Source organism: Mustela erminea, chromosome X, assembly GCF_009829155.1.
Source record: "Mustela erminea isolate mMusErm1 chromosome X, mMusErm1.Pri, whole genome shotgun sequence".
In the NCBI taxonomy this organism is placed as follows: Eukaryota; Metazoa; Chordata; class Mammalia; order Carnivora; family Mustelidae; genus Mustela; species Mustela erminea.
In genome coordinates, this window is record NC_045635.1 from 9,258,054 (window position 1) to 9,273,471 (window position 15,418).

General features: G+C 48.8%; 1 long non-coding RNA gene across 1 annotated transcript in view; it reads left to right on the forward strand.

Annotated features, from left to right (window-relative positions):
* The first annotated feature begins 1,035 nt into the window (after nucleotides 1-1,035).
* LOC116582412 overlaps nucleotides 1,036-15,418 on the forward strand; it is a 33,757-nt gene continuing 19,374 nt past the window's right edge. Inside the window, exons 1-2 of the long non-coding RNA XR_004282421.1 lie at nucleotides 1,036-1,387; nucleotides 14,780-14,861. This is a non-coding gene — a long non-coding RNA (uncharacterized LOC116582412). The remainder of the gene's footprint in view (nucleotides 1,388-14,779; nucleotides 14,862-15,418) is intronic.

Consider the following 15,418-nt stretch of genomic DNA (forward strand, 5'->3'; position numbering starts at 1 on the left):
ATCACAGGTCCTGACAGCTCCGTGGGAGTGAGGTCTAATTTACAGCTCCAGGTAAATTAGTCTATGACCAAGATGGCAGGCCAACTGCCACCATCTTGGTCATAGATTGTGAATACCAGGAGGCGGGGATTATTGTGGGCCAGCTTAAGAGTTGGCTCACTGCACCTTCTTTTCAATATCTAAGAACTGTTGTAATTCTAACTCATGGCTCTGCTGTTAAGTTGCTCTTTAGGGTTATCATATGCCCATGGTTACATGGCTACATTATGCTGTGGTTGCATTAGTCTTCCTTTTGCAATTACTTTTCTAAATATTGGGTAAAATATTTGACCTCTAAGGTTTAGATGCCATTTAAAGGCTAAGATGGATATTTTCAGATTTTTTTTATTTTATTATTTTTTTAAGATTTTATTTATTTATTTGACAGACAGAGATCACAAGTAGGCAAAGAGTCAGGCAGAGAGAGAAGGAAGCAGGCTCCCCGCTGAGCAGAGAGCCCGATGCGGGGCTCGATCCCAGGACCCTGGGATCATGACCTGAATCGAAGGCAGAGGCTTTAACCCACTGAGCCACCCAGGTGCCCCAGGTGTTTTTTATTTCTTAACCACTTTTTTAAAAAGTACGCAACCAAGTTAGAAGCATTTGAAGTATCTGTCGGTTGCCATTGCTATAAATCTTGAATGATTAGAAATACTTCATTTCATATGATATGAGCATACAATAAATATACAGTAGGGAACTAGATCTATGATGTAAAATAAATTGCCATCTACACTGGGTTTTTTGTGAATACTTAAAAAAAAAATCTTTGGTAAAAACCAAAGGGCATGGGGCGCCTGGGTGGCTCAGTGGGTTAAGCATCTGCACTCAGCTTAGGTCATGATCCCAGGGTCCTGCGATCCAGCCTGGTGTCAAGCTCCCTTCTCTGCAGGGAGCCTGCTTCTCCCTCTCCCTCTGCCTGCCACTTGCCCTGCTTGTGCTCTGTGTGTATGTGTGTCAAGCAAATAAAATCTAAAAAAACAAAACAAAACAAAAAAAAAGGGTAAAAGTTTTGATGATTTTCATATATTAAAGTAATTATTAATAGAGAAATTAATTCTATCTTTACCCCCCACTTAGAAGACAAAGTCAGAACGCCTACCTGTTGGTGCCCTTTATGCAACTGTCCCAAATGAAACAACTTCGGCTTTTGCTGCCACCTCTACTGCCCCCATGGTTCCTCTGCCACAGTTTATGGCACCTTCCCTCCACTACAGGTATGAATCTTAAAGAGATACCTTAGGAAATTTACCTGAGAATAGCTGGAAATTAGCCAAGCTCAAAAAAACTCGCTTCAGAAGGAAAGGAAGAAAAATCCCTACTGCATCATCCATCAGAATCTTGCAGGGTGAGTTATCTTTAATGATGTGTTTTTAAGGAACTGAGCAACATGGGGCCTCCTGGGTGGTTCTGTCAGTGAAGTGTCCAACTCTTGATTTTTGGCTTAGGTCATGATCTCAGGGTCCAGGGATCAAGCCCTGCGTCGGGCTCTGCGTTGAGAGCGGGGTCTGCTTGAGAGTCTCGCTCTTCCTCTGCCTCCGCTCGTGTTCTCTCTCTCTCTCTCTCTCAAACAAACAAACAAACAAACAAACAAAAAACCTGAACTGAACAAAATGGTATGTCATAGGGTTATTTAGGAAGGACAAAGTGGAAACCAGCACAAGTTTGCCAAGGACAGTTTTAGCTTTGTCACACTGGACCCTGTTTTGTGCCCATGATGTTTATTTTTTAAATTTTTACTTTTTTAAAGATTTTGTTTATTTATTTGACAGACAGAAATAACAAGTAGGCAGAGAAGCAGGCAGAGAGAGGGGGGAAGCAGGCTCCCCACTGAGCAGAGAGCCCGATGCAGGGCTCAATCCCAGGACCCTGGGATCATGACCTGAGCCGAAGGCAGAGGCTTTAACCCACTGAGCCACCCAGGCACCCCGCCCATGATGTTTATAGGAAGATATTTGTGCTTGAGTTTGTTGAGGTATGGGGACAAATATATAAAAGCAGGATCATTCCAGGAAAGTAAAGCCTCAAAAGAATGGTGTTGGGGGGGTAAGTTACAGCTCATTCCTGTTGAGGTCACACTCATTTGTTGTCTGGTCGAAGCTCATTCATTTGTTTCCTGATTGTTTTAGTAAAAGAAAAAGGTAGAATTTTCAGTAGCTTTAGTAATTACAGATTACTAGTAAAGTCTCACATGCTTTGGTAGTGTTCTGTTGACAGAATAAAAAATTAGTGAAGGTTACAGTTTTCTCCTCCAACGTATTTTCAAAATATTACAACTGTATTAGTTTCCTAGGACCACCATAGCAAAGTCCCACAAACTAGGTGGCTTAAAACAATAAAAGTTTATTGTCTCATGGTTCTAGAGGCTAGAACTCTGAAATCCAGGTATCTGCAGGGCCATGATCCCTCGGAAACTTTGATGGGAGAGTCCCTCCTTGCCTCTTCTAGCTTCTGGTGTTTGCTGACAATCTTTGGTGTTCTTTGGTTCGTAGATACATCGTTCCAGTCTCTGCCTCCAAAGTCACAAGGCTGTCTTCCTTCCGCCTCTCTCTCCTCTTCTTATAGGGACACTAGCCATATTGGATTGAGGGTCCATCCTAGGGGCGCCTGGGTGGCTCAGTGGGTTAAGCCTCTGCCTTCGGCTCAGGTCATGATCTCAGGGTCCTGGGATCGAGCCCCGCATCGGGCTCTCTGCTCAGCGGGGAGCCTGCTTCCTCCTCTCTCTCTGCCTGCCTCTCTGCCTGCTTGTGATCTCTGTCTGTCAAATAAATAAATAAATAAAAGCTTTAAAAAAAAATAAAGGGTCCATCCTACTCTAGTGATGCTTCATCTTAACCAAGACCATCTGCAATAGCCCTATTTTCAACAGAGGTCACATTCTGAGACACTACAGGTTAAGACTTAGACATGAAATTTGAGGGGGGTCAGGGGACACAGTTCAACCCATAACAGCCATGGCTTTACTTCTTTTGAAGTTACTCAGAATTCCATGAAAGTTGAAAATGCCCTTGTGAATAGGAAAGTCATTTATGATTGTTGAAAGCATAAAGGCAATTTCCCTCTCAGCTATTAATAAAGCTGTTCTGGTGATATGGCCAGGTTCCCACTGTCATTATCCTTGAACTTAGAGCCATAATAATGGCCATTATTTCCAATGAGTACAAAAGAAGGTCACATAGTGGTGTTCTCTTCCCCTTTGCTCTTGAGTGCCTTTAGGAAATGGGGCAATTGATAAAGGCCCGTGTCTTACCCATCAATGGGGCCATCATGTTGTCTTGGAGGATACAAGGCAGGAAATAACTGTGTTGGACCCGAAGGGGACATCTCAGGACTTCCTGCGTTAATGACCCAAAATGGAAAATTGTCTTTATAAATGTCTCTCCAGTGTACAAAGAGAGGAGACTAGATTTCAAATTCACAAGATATTAACGGGAAAACAAACCAAAATGCCACTTATAATAGCAGAATTTTGCCACTGGGAAGCTTGTTTGAGCCTTTTTATTTCTTTTCCAGTGAGAAATGCATTTCTAGGATTAGAAAGAAAAGACCCCTCTGTCTTATCTTCCCAGTCTTCCTCTCCTTTGATGTTGTATCTGGACTATTTTAGTGATAACTCCCCACTTATCTCAGTAATGATAACACCAGAAGAGCAGAGATGATCAAGAGTCATGTCTGCGTTTGCAAGAAAAGCCCCAAATGCAGTTGCCTGAGCCGGAAACCTGAGGCTCCTTGCTGCCTGTTTCATCTCACTCCGCACCCAACCATCCATCAAGCACTTGGGATTCAACCTCCTAAATTTCTTTCCCACCCATCCTCCATCTCCACCTCTATGGTGGACACCCCTTGTCCTGGCCAGCATTTCCCACTGGCTTCCTGGGATCCAACGGACCCCTCCAATCCAGTGCCAGCAGACAGGGTGATTCTTGTAGAAGGTGTGACTTCTGAATTAAGTCTAAAACCATAACTCCCGAATCAGATGCCCAAGGCCCTCTGTGGCTTCCCATTTCCTGCCCCTCCTCTGCTCTAAGCATCCCTATCACTAGCCTTCAGTTCATGCTGAGAACACACCCAGTTCCCTTGCCTCAGCGCCCACACATGCCACTGCCCTGAGTCACCTCTTCCCCCTGGCTTTGCTTAGCACATTCCCTTCATCCTACTGGAAGAGGTTCAATGTCATGTAGAGAGCCTTTCCCCTAAATTCCAAATTTCACCGGGGGGGGGGGGGTCTCCTTATATTATCATCTTAGCATTTATCCCAAATTTGTTTGGGTAAACAATAGCAAAATGGATGGATGGAGTGGAATTAACACATGGTGTTCCAGTAGACTGTAGGCTTCAGAGGTGAGGGATGTTACCTTTTGCCCATCACTGAGTCCCCAATATAGATTACTATGCCCGATGCACAATAAGGGTTCTCAACAAATACTTTTCAAGTGATTGATTGAATGAAGGTTCAGAGAGACTTCTCGAGCTATACACTAGGACAGATGTGGTATGAGGAGGAGGTCACACTGTCAACTGTCACATTGTGGCCTCTATGCAGGGAGGCAGCGCTTCTTCCTCCTTCATTTCCCCTGTCCCACTTCCAGCAGCAAGCATGGCGGTTGTCTCTGGGAACTACGCAGCGCCAAAAACCTTGGAGGTCATGATGCTGATTCCATGAGGCTCCGAACCTGGGCACAAGTCATTTGCTTTCTTATCTGAATGTTGTGCTGTGGTTCAGACCAAGTATAGTACAGACAAAGAAGAAGCCGAGGGAAGAGGTCATGAAACAGAAGAAGTTGGTTACAATTCTATAGAGATCATGTGATGGTCCATAAATAATTATGTCATAACAGTGAGTCTGAAATCAGGCTCACGGGAGGTGGTTCCTGACTGTATCAGCATGGGGTAGTGTGCAGGTTCTATGGCCCCGTTCAAAGCAAAGTTTCCCCAAGTTAATCCCATACCATGTCAGTAAGCACTCCACCAAAAATGTTTCTGAGGTCAAATAAGTTTGGGAACCGCTTGGTTATTACAGTATTGGTAATAGACATTGTGATCTCCAAGAGGGAGCGACATGACACTGTGCTGTGAAATTGTTTGACCATGGATTCCTTTTTTTTTTTTTTTTTTTTGCAAGTCTCCTGCTGGAATTAATGTTCTCTCTTTCTCTTTGGAAATGCTGGTTTGAAGGCTGAACAGAGAGTCAGTCAACCTGGTGAGCCCCTGACATGAATTGTTCTGTTTTAAAAACAGAAGGAAAGGGCACCTGGGTGGCTCAGTCGGTTAGGCATCTGCCTTCAGCTCAGGTCATGATCTCAGGGTCCTGGGATCAAGTCTTGCATCAGGCTCCCTGCTCAGTCGGGAGTCTGCTTCTCCCACTCTCTCATGCTCTTTCTCTCTCAAAGAAATAAAATAAAAGCAGAAAGAAATAATAATTTAGGCCATATGCCTTGAGGCTTTCATAGCCCAGTCACTGGCTCCTTGAACTAGGCCTACTAGGTCTCCAGAGGGGACACTGTTGTTTCTAAAGAGAGGAGTGACAATAAAGCCGATCATAAGTCAGAAGCAGTAAATAATGAAACTAAAATGATAGATTCTTCCTTAGGACGAGGTGGTTCATGTTCATTTCTAAAACATTAGTAGCCATATAAAGGGTAATTTTTGTACTTGACGTGAACTGAAAACAGACACGATGCTTCCATTGACTGGGCTAACCTTGGCTGTGGCTGAACGAGCTCTCTAAATGTAAGGAATATCGTGGCTTCGAAGATGTTAAATCCAGTGGGAACGACTACAGCGGTTAGTCTCTGATCTTGAAAGAATTTCCACCATTAAATCAGCAACCCCAACCCAACCAAGTCTGGATACTTCAGCAATACTGCTTGCATTGCAAACCACTTTGAAATGTGTACAGGTATGTTTAATATACACATACAGATACATGTGGAGAACTATCTACATAAAGATGGTCATTATTGACTGATTAGTAGATGTTAAGATACTAAGTGAATGCAATTTCCCTTAAAGATTTATTTATTTACTAGAAAGAGAGATAGAGCATGAGCAGGAGCAGCAGCAGAGGGAGAGGGAGAAGCAGGCTCCCCAATGAGTGGGGAGCCCAATGTGGGGCTTGATCCCAGGACCCTGAGATCACGACCTGAGCCAAAAGCAGAGGCTTAACCCACTGAGTCACCCAGGTGTCCCCCCAATACTTCTTGATTCAATTCCATCTGCTCCAGCTCTGCCTTAGTGGCTGCCATTTGCACACCGACCCAGTGGAGCCTCCATAGTTCCACATGGGGTAATCCCAGAAGTGCAAACAAATCCATGAATGGCAAGAAGGCATTTGTAGAGAACCCATCTGTAGTGAAAACTGGGGGGTGAAGAAACCAGCCCAGGACTGAGAGTCTCCAGGAACCCAAGTGGTAGCCTCACGTCCACAATAAAGCTTGGGTTTTCTCATGGCCAATAGGGGATTATAAAAATAATAAATATGGGGCACCTGGATGGCGCAGTAGGTTAAGCATCTGACTTGGTTTCGGCTCAGGACTTGATCTCAGGGGCCTGGTAAATAAGGGAAGGGTTAAGTGTAGGCAGAGAGAGGTAGGGGACCCCTGGCTGGACTCAAACTATTCTGGCAGGCAGAAGCTCGAAGCCTAAGTAAACAGGAGATAAGAAAACAGACCCCGCGGCCCCAAGTGTGAGGGAGTAGTCTTCTTTGGCTGTTACAGTATAATCATAGAAAATGGCCAAACCTCAAAGAATTAAGACACTAAGGGTGTTACCGATTGTCCTTGCTCAGACCAACGCAGCACAAGAATCTCAAGGCCACAGGCTTCCTGGTCAGTTCCCAACAAAAGACCGCCAGTGACACGCCCCCAGGTGGCAACCCATGGCGCCGTCTCCCTCTAGAGAGCTCCTTGCTTTCCTTTCTGCTCTCACGTTCACTTCATAAACTTTCACTTCACTTCACCCTTTTGTGTCCGCGAGATTCATTCTTCGACTCCGAGAGACGAGAACCCTGCGATCCTATAGCACTGGGTTGGAGCCCTGCAGCTGGCTCCACACTCAGTGGGGAATCGCTTGACATTCTCTCCCTCTGTCCTCAAAATAAAATAATAGCCATTTGGTGAGCAACAACTCTCTATATGTATCCGATCTCATCTATACCGAACCCCCCCCCCCGCCCAATGAATATCACCATTCTCATTTACAGGTGACAAAGCAGGTTCCAGAAGGGTAAGGGACATGTCCCAGCCGACATAGCTTTGTGTCAGAGTAAGGATTTGTACCCAGTTCTTACTTGCCTCCAAACCTAAACTTCTTGCACTTCCTCCTCTGTCTTTTGTCCTGCTGTTGTAAAGGTTAAGTCCGATAACAGGGTGAAATGCACAATGCCAATGTAAGCGTTCATGAGCATCAATGCCCTCTGGCCATGCCTTCATTAGAAAAGTACCGTGTGTCTTTTGAGGCCTCTTTTTACCTTATATCACCTTCTCTTTGAAGCAGTGGTTCTTAAACTTTGGTGTGTCCATCAGCTGGAGGGCTCTTAAAATAGTTTCGGGTGGGAGGAGGTGAACCTGGGGGGCTCAGTGGATGAAGCGTCTGCCTTCCGCTCGGGTCACGATCTCGCAATCCTGGGATCGAGCCCTGCGTCCAGCTCAGAGCACGGAGCCTGCTTCTCCCTCTGCCTCTGCTCTCGGCCTCCCCACCTCCCGGTGCTCTCTCTCAGTAGCACTCTCTCTCAAATAAACAAAAATCTTTAAAAAAAAAAAAAAAAAAAAGCCTGGGGCAAGCCTGAGAATTTGCATTTCTAACAAGTTCCCAGGTGCTGGTGCTGGATGGGGACAGACACTCTGAGAACCACCGGTGTAAACATCAGCCATGGAGCACACTCAGAATCAATGGTTTCCTTCTCCAGGGCGGAGAGCACTTTGCTCCTCTACCAGTGCGCTTCTTTGCTCTGTCTCGGACACAGTAATCTCATCTCCTTCCCCGACAAGATGATAAATTCCTTGAAGGCAGGGACCACAATTTACTCCTAGCTACAGTATCCCCCAGAGTATCAAGCACAGTGAATCTTGGCTAGCAGCTGTTAAAAATAAGTTGGAATAAAATTCCAGAAGGTGATCCAATAACTATCACTATCACCAATTATCACTAATAATAGCATCTTTATATAAATGACACACACATTAACCTTTTCAGAGATTTCCATGCTTTCCTGAGGGCACTATCTTGAAACCCAATGAATGTGTTTTTAATGATGTCCCGCTGAGTAACGTTGAGGGCGAACACCTGCTGAAGGATGCTTAAAGGGCAACAGGTTGGCTTCTGGTCTCCCCGCTCCTCCAGCTCATCAGAACGGCTTTGCACACCTTCTCAGTGTGCCACGCCACAAATTTCCCATGGGGAACGAATCTGAACACAGTATAGGAAACTTACAAAAGGAAGGCTCGTTGAAGAGGCACGTGAACGCGGCCCAAAGATCATGTACGCTAGTAGGCGAGCGCATCTCTCCCATCTCATGACCCCCACCTGCTACATCTGAGGGCCAAACCCTTTCTGCCTCTGGCTCCGCTAGCCAAGGTCACAGCCACCTCCGGGGACCATCCGGCTGGGAATTGCCGCCGCCGGGAGGGGGCTTGCGAGTCTTTCCGGGGTATCCGCAGCCATTACTCGCTGCTGCCGATAGGGGGCAGCAACACTCTGCCTAAAGCTTCGGCTTTCGCGTCGCAGAGCGTTCAGGGCCCATTGTTGCCTCGGACACCAGCCTGTCGCCGGCTTGCGGAGGGGGGCCCCCATTTTCCCCGAAGCAGCAGGACAGCCTTGGAGCAAACGTGTTGGGACTAAGAGAGCTCAGTAAAGGCTGGGGCTACTGCAAATCAGAGAATGAACTCTCTCTAATTAAGAATAAAATAAAACAGTTTGGGGGGGACCCTAATCCTACACTGTTTGTCCAGCCACGTCCAGGCTTAATCAATTTAGACATGAACTGGTAAACTCCAGTGGAAGTCTTCTATTGGCTCCGAGTGATGTCACACGAGGCTGGGAGAACTGGTTTTCTAGGTGGGAGGTTTCTTAAACCCTGGAACATCTAGAAAAAAACAAAAAACAAAAAAAACCCAAAACTCCCGAGTCCTTTTCACCTCCCTTGAACCAAGGCCATCGGTTGTTAAGTGCATACAATGCTTCTTCCCAAAGGCTGTTAAAACAACAGAAAATCCAAGAAACAGCAACGCAAAGTGGGAGCAAGCGAAGTAAACCTCCCGGGCCGCTCGGCCCTCGGCTGTACCTGGAAACCACCGGGGAGTTTCCTGCGCGTGCGGGTGCCAGGGCCGCTCCCCAGGTTCCGATGACCTGGCCTGGATACCACCTGGGCGCCTGGAGTCTGGAAAGATCCCCAGGTGATGTCAATGTGCCGCGGAGACAGAGGGTCACTTCGAGACCGGCGGCCTCGGCTCTCGGGTTAATCAAATCCGCACACCCGCTAGCTAGTGTAGACCCCTTAGCCTTGAGCACATTGCAGATAAACCCAAGGCTCAATCAGAGAAAGTGAGCACAGGGGCAGAGGGATAGGACCCGGACTGAAGCTGAGCATAAAGCAAGGTCAGGTGTTTTTACCCAGGGCTTTGCCATTTTTAAAGCATTTTTGCAGATGCAACTTCGGGGAAGGGCAGGGTGGGGAGCAGAAGGGGGGCCGGGCCTTCATGGTTCTTCCCCAGGGCTTCGGAATCACTGTCCATAAGGGCAGGGATAATGGGGAGCACAGGGTGGGCAGAGGCTGCGCTGCTCGACTTCCACAAAAGCAATTATGTGATTGTCCCATAATTCATAAGGGTGAGCAGCAGTTGGCAGAACGGCTGTGAATGTGCTTCATTTCCTCCCCACAGCCACCTCCGCAGTGTGGCTCCTCCCTCCCTTCTCGAAGCCAGCTGGGTTGGGAGGGGGTTGGGGGGGAGGGGGGCTGGCTAAGAGGCTGAGAGGGCAGCAGACACCCCTCCTGCACGCCACCGGCCTCTCCTGGCTCAGAAGGCCTGGAACCGACTGCTGAAGGCCACGGAGTAAAGCAACCTGTGAAATGGGTGCGGTGGGCAGACTAATCCTCCTCCCCACGCCACCGCACCGTCTGTTGGGGGAGGGCGGGGGCGAGTCATCACAAGGGTCCTTAGCCCGGAGGGGAGACCAGAGGAAAACGCAGCTGCGGCTAGGCCTCCTCCTCCTTCACCGCCTTTAGGTCTCAGTGCACATTTCGGCGGCGTGGCGGGGGCGGGCGGAGGCATTTTCTGGCCCTTTCCAGACCGCGGGCTTTCTCTCTGAGCTGTCACAGTATCTGGCTTTGAGCACTTACTGCAGTCGACCTCATCCCCGAGGCAAGTTACCGGCCTGCCTTTCCAGCAGCCCTGCTCCTTCCCGGGAGCGGAGCGGAAGCCCTTCACCCTAGCAAGCGCGAATGTGGGATTAGATGAACAAGTGCTTGACTCTGACCATGGCGATAGCACTGTCTCCTTGTGGCCACCAGAAATCCTGGCGCTGAGCGGTCAGTGCTGCGGGATGGCTGAAAGCTGCTCTCGGTGGCACCGGGCGCTCCCTGCTCCCTCCCTCCAGGGCGCCTGGGAGCTGCAGGAAGGGGCAAGAAACCCCCCCCCCCCCCCCCCCCCCCCCCCCCCCCCCGCAGACAAAGCCTTGCCCAGTCCCGCAGTGTCTCCTGCAGAAGAAAGAGTGTTCTGGCTCCAGACCAAAGAGAAACAGGCGTGATGAATGGGCTTCCCGGGGCCCCAGACTCTGCTGCTGTCATCTTGGTCTCAGTGAAGCCCCTGTTGGGTTTGGGCCTTTGGGCTAGTCCCTTGTTTACTCTGTCCTCACTTATCAAACCTGAAAAAGACCAGCTCTGTGCTCTGCTTGCTTTCAAGGCTGATGAAAAAGGAGAAAAAGAGGTCTGGCCAGGCCTTGCTCACTGTCACCTAGTTAATACCGCAGAGGCCCATGTGACCATGTGCTGAGAAGAGACCGGGCTACCCAGGAAAGTTCACATTCACACGGGAAGTGAAAGTGCATTGCGTCACTTTGTCATGTGACAGCTGTGGGCGGCTCACCCAGTCGCTGAGGCCCTGTTTCCTCCCGGGTGAGATGCGGATCATGGGAGGCGCCGTGTATTGATCTATTTCCATGCAGCCCACCCTTTCCCATTCTAAGCCCTTCGCCATTATCCTCATCATACAGTCTTACAGCTTCTCAGCATTAGAATCGGGACCAACTACATGATTTGTGAGCCCAGGGGTGCCTGGGTGGCTCAGTGGCTTAAGCCTCTGCCTTCGGCTCAGGTCATGATCCCAGGGTCTTGGGATCGAGCCACACATCGGGCTCTCTGCTTAGCGGGGAGCCTGCTTCCTCCTCTCTCTCTGCCTGCCTCTCTGCCTACTTGTGATCTCCCTCTGTCAAATAAGTAAATAAAATCTTTAAAAAAAAACTAGTAATTTGTGAGCCCAGCGACCTTCTTCCAAACTGACCAAACCTCTTGATGGCAGCAGCAGAACATCAGACCAACCCAGGGGCCGGCCCGAGGTGACTCTGCAAGTTGCACGGCCAAGAAGACAGCCCTGGGCAGTCTGACTCCAGAACCTTCTATCTTAGCATCTGTGCAATGACGACTGTGACCTAAGGTGGCTGTGAGGTTGCAAGTGAGACTTAATGTATTCCTGGCAGAGGGAACAGCATGAGTAATGGTCCAGAAGTGGATGCCAGGAGAGTGATGTGCCTAAAAAATGATAAACTCTTGCGGCTACCACTGTGGTTACTGAGGAAAGAGAAATGTGCCGGCAGATAGTACTGGTTCCAGGCTGTGGCCCTCTGGAGGCCCTTGCCCTTGAAGCTGTTGGCGGTGGGGAGTGCTGGAAGGTTTGGAAGTCGGAGGCCATGTGGACACAAGTCTGGGGACTTACCCTAGGGGACAGGGTAGAGCAGGGCTGATTGGGATGAGAACGGCCCCTAGAGGAGGCTTTGGGGCAAGACTGGGGGTGCCATGAGGAGGGGCTCCTGGAGAAGGGGCAGGAGAAATGGGGAGAGGCAGACAACTTAGGGGTAAATAGAAATGACAAGTTTGGGTCACAAGCTAGATATCGAGGATGGAGGGGAAAAAGAAAAAGCTTCTGATTCCTAATGGCCTAGCCTTTTGTTTTGGGGACATCAGTCTGAGGATGTTAATCACATACCCAAAGCTTGCCTTGAAGCACACAGCAAAGAGGAAACATTTCTTGAGGAAGCAGAAACTCTTTGAAAAGAAAAAAAAATCAATTTAATTTTCTAAAAAGAACAGCTGTTACTGTCTATAAACTCAGTCATTTCTCAGTTGGGGTTTTTTCCCCCTAAAATCTTCCCTTCTAGTTTTCCCAGGCATTTATCAGTTCCTTGACCATCATATAATCATGTAGCCTGTATCTCATATTTGCAGGTAATTATGTCCTATAATAATTGTACATTTCAGAGGAAACCATACAATTAAAAACAAAACCAGAAAAAAAATTTTTTTCCAAATCTCTACCATGTTCTTCTCTCAAACAGAAGTGGGGCATCTCTGGCCCAGCTACCTGGGCTCGAACACCAGCTCCCACCTTTGGTCAGGTCAGGGTAACCTGGATCCCTTCTCTAAAGTGGGGGTAACAACACTAGTTCTTACCTCAGTCCTACTGTGTTACCGAGAAATGCCTTGACTAGTCCCTGGCTTGCAGAAAGGAGGCCACAGATGTCACTTATCATATTCTCTAGATCTGTAATGATCCCGAGGGACATTTAAGATCAGAAACATCTATATGAAGTTATGTTATCATGACTTGGAATTCTGCTGGCCCAGTACAGTCTTTGGCTGAGCATTCAACAGGCATTCATTCGGGCCCCATGTTTTTATGCCCTGGAGATACAGAGAGGAAAAAAAGACCTAGGGCCACCACTGAGGAGACCCAGCCTGACAGGAAGAGGAGAAGCGGAACAAACTAGTGAAAAAATAGAGACAAATGTCTCAAGGGAAGACTTTCTGAGGCACAGGGGTTATGAGGACAGCATTCTGCCTCAGGAAGTAAAGAAGGCTTCCCCGGCTGTGGCCGGCATTTAAGCACTAGTCTCTAAAATGGCCGCCGGACAGGGAACTTTCTGGGCGGATGGAAAAATTCGGTATCTCTTGTCTGGGATGGTGGTTCCACAGGCTCACGTGGTCATCGGTCCCCATCGAAAGCACCCACAGAATGACTGCGTTTAGTTTCATGTAAATGGAACCTCACCCAAGTTGATTGTAGACAAGAGTCCTAAGGCACAGGGACCATGTTGTGGCCTCAGCACTCTGCATGGCACATTGTGGGCTCTCTGCTGAATGACACCCTGAAGGGCCGAGCGTGCTGGAGCTTTCTGTTTTCCCTGGGAGCTGGCTCCCGGTTGTTCCTGGGTCTGAATCCTGTCTTTGTGCAGACACCAGGGCCTAAGCCAGCCTCTGCCGGGGAGGGGCCTCCGCTACCGGCCTCGCCAGGCCCGGGGGAGCTCAGGGAAGTCTTTCTGCTTACTCTTCTTCCGGTCTGAATGCAGGGCCCTGTTGGCGGGCCCTCCCAGCCCGGAAGGCACATTTGTCGTGCTGGGGCTCCCATCTGCCCCTGGAGCTCAGGCGCCTACAGACTCCGAAGGGCCAAGCTCCCAGCCCCCTCCCCCAACACCCTTGTCTTCTGAGCTTCTCTTTCTCTTTCCCCCTCTCCCTTCCTCCCTCCCCCTGGTCGCAGACCCCGCTGGGGCAGGGCTGGCTGGAGCTCCCTAAGCCAGAACTGTGAGGCCTGAGACTTACTAAGGCCCGTGTGTGTGTTTGGGAGATCTGGACAATCAGTGAAAGGGCCTCAGTTTCCCCCTCAAGGTAGGGTTGCCGGATAACATACAGGACTCCCAGTTAAATGGGAATTGCAGAGAAATAATAGTTTTTAACTATGTCTCCGATATAGCCTGGCATAACTTACCTCCAAAGTCTTTGTTATTCATCTGAAATTCCCAGTTAAGTGGCTGTTTTGTGTTTTGATCCCGATACATCTAACAACCCTCCTGGGGCCCGCTGGGCAGCAGTGGGCAAGGGGAAAAGAGCTCCCCAGCACTCTCGGGGAGCAGAAGGGGGGCCGGGCCTTCATGGTTCTTCCCCAGGGCTTCGGAATCACTGTCCATAAGGGCAGGGATAATGGGGAGCACAGGGTGGGCAGAGGCTGCGCTGCTCGACTTCCACAAAAGCAATTATGTGATTGTCCCATAATTCATAAGGGTGAGCAGCAGTTGGCAGAACGGCTGTGAATGTGCTTCATTTCCTCCCCACAGCCACCTCCGCAGTGTGGCTCCTCCCTCCCTTCTCGAAGCCAGCTGGGTTGGGAGGGGGTTGGGGGGGAGGGGGGCTGGCTAAGAGGCTGAGAGGGCAGCAGACACCCCTCCTGCACGCCACCGGCCTCACCTGCTTTCCCAGGCTCACCCCAACCCGCTACCTGTGTGGCACCCTCCCTCCTCAGAACCTTCCCTTCATGGCTGCATTAGCGCCGAACTCTCTGGGTCGGCATAGAAGTCAGTGGAAAGTTCCTTGCCCAGAAATAGAGGGATGGATGATGAAACTCCAGGAAACCACAGCTCATCCCCTGCCCAGGCACCCAGCCAAGGGCCAACCTGCTAGGCTTAGGACCTACTTCTGGCCTTGCTACATGTCCAGAGACCTTGGACGAATCACTGACCATGTGTCCCGTTTGTTCAGTTGTAGATGGGACGCCAGCTACACAGCCACACCCCTCTGGGGCCGCCAGGAGCAAGAATGAGCTGGCAGGGGCAAAACACTGGTAAGGTTTAAAAATGAAGCATCTGTACAAATGTACATGTTGATGGTGGTTCAGCCCAGCTAGAGGTGCTTCTGCTTGGAGGAATCCAACACATGAATATTCAGACACATACATTGTTGCATGATTCGAAGAGTACCTTCTGTACCTTGCTGAAAATATGATTCAGTTCACCAAAATACAACAGTGTGCTCACATTTTAAAGTGAAACACAGAAGACACAGCTTCTGTAATTGAACTTTGTGTTTGCCTCAGTTGCATTCCAGAAAGGAGGCCTGTGGCGGACAGGTCTACAGTCCTTTTGATTTAGGATTATAAGGGAGATTGTCCTAGTAACTGTGCTCCTGCCCCTTTAAGAACAGAAGTTCCTTTAATTGCAGATAAGCAGGAAGTGCCCCTACTCTATCTTGGCTGTGTGTTTCACTTCCTTTCAGAGGTGTTTTCTTACTAAAGAAACCCCAAGTCCAAGGTCACGTCTATTTCTTTCAAAGGCAGACTCAACTGCCTTTGTATTGGTTTTATGAAATTTCTGGGGCAAGAAAATATACACATTTTTTTCT